Raw genomic sequence first — 3,620 nt, 5'->3', positions numbered from 1 at the left:
TTCATTTTTATTATTTGGGTCGTATATTCCCAATTGAAAACAAAATATTTATAGGTTTATTTATGTCTATCAACAGAATAATCATAGAAAAATATCACAACTTGTAACAAGAATAATTTAAAACTACTTCCCGAAAATGGTTACAAAAGTAATCATTTTAAGTAGTAAAACGTACCTTTATATATTTATTTTCTAGCCATTTTATACGTATTACTAATATTCTATATTACAAAACAAGATATTCGACCGATAAGCAGTGTTTAATATTTTAAATGCGTATCTTATATGTCTTACCACCTAATTATCTATGTGTGTGATTCCGACGTTCATTAATTACACTAAGAAACTGTGTTATGTCTAATTAATCGTCTTTGGGACATGTAAGTTATCTTGTTTCATATTATGAAATAGTGAATAAATGAATAAATGATTTATTTCCAGTTTTTTTTTTAAATATAATAATACAATACTTGTAAATCGTTTGGAAATATTTACTGGTCACTTTTACAAGTAATGTGACCAGCTATAATAAAAAATAAAATACAACTGAATAAACAAAACTTAAACGTTGAGTCTAGCGTCTCAAGAAAAAAATGCATGTCGCTTACAGCTGCAGTATCTGTATAAACTTACATCTATGGTTATTTATATAAAGTAAATAAGCGAAAACCGATTATTTTTTATTCTATGTAGGTTTCTATATAAGGACAAATCATGGACAGTAAAAGACAATAAAGACAACTAAGGACAATTACATAACATAAGCAAAAAAAGTAGAACAAAAGATGGCCATGAAGAGCAAATAATAAAATACTTAAATTATTCCTAGAAGTTACAGAAAGGATACATTTATGCAATAAACGTTAAATAGGAAGTTAACATCATGAATAGAAGAAAGCCAGGTAATTGTCTTCCTGCAGAATGCGCTTACGGAACAGCTATTCTTTACACTGGGTGGAAGTTGATTGTATAATTTAGGGCCTAAATAAAGAAAACAGTGACGAAAAATTGACTTATTTACCTTAGGAAGCCGAAAGTTCTTATTTAAAACATATCGAGTGTTATATAATACAAGTTGTCAGTTCCCATATTTCCACTTCTGATAAAGAAAACCCTAAGAACTTTAAAAATGAAAAGATGTTGAATTGGTAAAATGTGCAGTTTGTTGAAAAAGGGGGAAGGGAACTTTCTATTTTACGTTTGTTTAAAATTATTCTTAAGTAATAGTTTTGAGTTGTTCGTAATTTTTTCTATTAAGTATTTATAAGTACTCCCCAAACATACCAGCCCATACTGCAGTCTTGAGTTTACCAGTGCAAAGTAAAGTGCTCTCAGAAGACCAATGCTACAAAAATTTCTTAAAAAATAAAAACTTTCTAATTGACAATCTTATTTTTACTATGCAGATTCGTAATATGAGATTCAAATGTAAATTTTTTCATCCAATATAATTCCTAAGTATTTAATATTGCTTACTTTTTTCTAAAGGTTTACAGTTACAATTTAGTAAATTACAAAACCTTGAATGAAATTTTAAAGGAACAGGTATGTTAAAACCAAAAAATCAAAAAAAAATATGTATTTGGTCTTGTCTACATTGACCTGCATTCGGTTTGCTAAACACCACTCTCTTAACAGCAACAGATAATTATTTATTAGTTCACCAATTCCAAGAGAATCCCTGTGGGAATAAAAAGAGCAATATCATCGGCAAAAAGCACTGATTTTACCTTGAAAATTGAGATTAAGCAAATCATTAATGAAAATTAGAAATAAAACTGCAGAGGTAACTGAGCCTTGTGGCACACCAGATTCTACTAATTTTGGAGCACTATAAACATTTGCTATTTTTACTTGCTGTTTTCTACCCACAAGGAAACTCCTAAACCAATTTAATGCAATTCCTCTTATTCCAATAGTTTCTTTCTAGTTTATTTAATAGAATGTCATGATCCACTAGATCGAAGCCTTTTTAAAGTCAACAAAGAGTCCAGCGGTTTTTAATTTGCAATTAAGGCTATTATATATTTTTTCCGTTACTGCTATTAAAGCGTCCTCAGTGGATTTACCTTTTATAAAGCCAAATTGGTAAGCACTATAGAAATTTAACCTATCAAGATATTTTTGTAATCTAACCAACATAATAGTTTCAATTAACTTAGAAAAAACTGACAATAGGCTTATTGGTCTAAGTGAATCTATTTTTATAGAATTACTGCTTTTTAAGATTGGCACTACGGAGCTTAGTTTTAGACATTCAGGGAAAAATCCCTTACTAAAACTATTATTAACAATGTATACTATGCAGGTGCAATTTCGTTGACAATAAATTTTAACAGTTGCACATTTATGTTGTCAAAGCCAGTAGATTTTTTATTTTTGAGGCCTTTTACAATGTTTTTTACTTCATTTTCAGTTGTCGGTGTTATCACAGACAATGGATACGTTTCTATAGAAAACGTATCCATTGTCTGTGGTGTTATAAAGAAAGAATGTGGGTAAGCAGGTAACGGTGGCAAGTTCACAGACGGCACCGCTCTGGGCCGGTCAGCCTGTACAGAGATAAGATAGTCATTGATCTTATCAGCTACTTCACTCGGCTCACCGATAACTGTTCCGTCTATCAACTCAATATTCTCACGTGTTTATTGGAATTTCCCGCCAGTCAAGTTATTTATTATTTTCCATTGTTTGGATGAATCTCCGTTACAGCTAATCAGTTTTATATCCGAGTAAAGTTGTTCTTAGTAATAACAATTTGTGTTTTTAAATCTGAACAGAATCTCTTAAAGTAATTGGAAAACGCCAAGTCGTAAGGTCTTCTTTTGTAAATTTTGTACAATTTTTTCCGTCTATCTAAATTTGTTTAAAATGTTTGTTGTAATCCATGGACTTAGTGACTTAGCTTTTAAGAACTTATAACTACTCGTAACAGTTTTACTACTTTATCTATACATCTAACATAAAATGTTACAAAACTTATCATAAGACGTGTTTACATTGTGTTCTAAGTATACTTCATCCCAATTAACCAGCGACAAATTTGCTTTAACCAAATTGAAATCAATAAAGTTTTTTATTCCTAATAATGGTTTTTACGTGAGTTTAACACCTCAAAATTATGAAAATTTTTGCTATTACTTTTATAAGAGAGGCCCAAAATACAATGATCAGTTACACCCTTGTCAAAAACAGAACCATCAAAACCATTTATATTTCTACTTCTTACAAAAAATATGATCTATACATGTTTGAGATAAATTTTGTTTTCTAGTGTGAGAGTTTATTAATGATATAAAACCGTTATTATTTTGTAAGCTATGATAACCCATTTGATATACTATTTTTACCTAATAAATCAATGTTAATGTCACCTATATACAATAAATTGTTTTTTTGAAGATCAAGCTCGTTGGATAATTCTTGTAAAAAATATTGTTTCACTAAAACTTTGGATTCTATATAAACAAAAGAGTTTGAAAAAAAATATTGGTTGAATTTGATATTTAAAAGTAGGGCATCTGCTGATGTCATATTACTTGTAACCTGTTACAAACTATATTATTGTCAACATAACATATGACACCACCTGCCCTGTTAATTATTGTTGCACTGTGCAA

This window comes from Homalodisca vitripennis, chromosome 2, assembly GCF_021130785.1.
Source record: "Homalodisca vitripennis isolate AUS2020 chromosome 2, UT_GWSS_2.1, whole genome shotgun sequence".
Classification (NCBI taxonomy): domain Eukaryota; kingdom Metazoa; phylum Arthropoda; class Insecta; order Hemiptera; family Cicadellidae; genus Homalodisca; species Homalodisca vitripennis.
Note: the sequence above shows the minus strand (reverse complement) of the source record.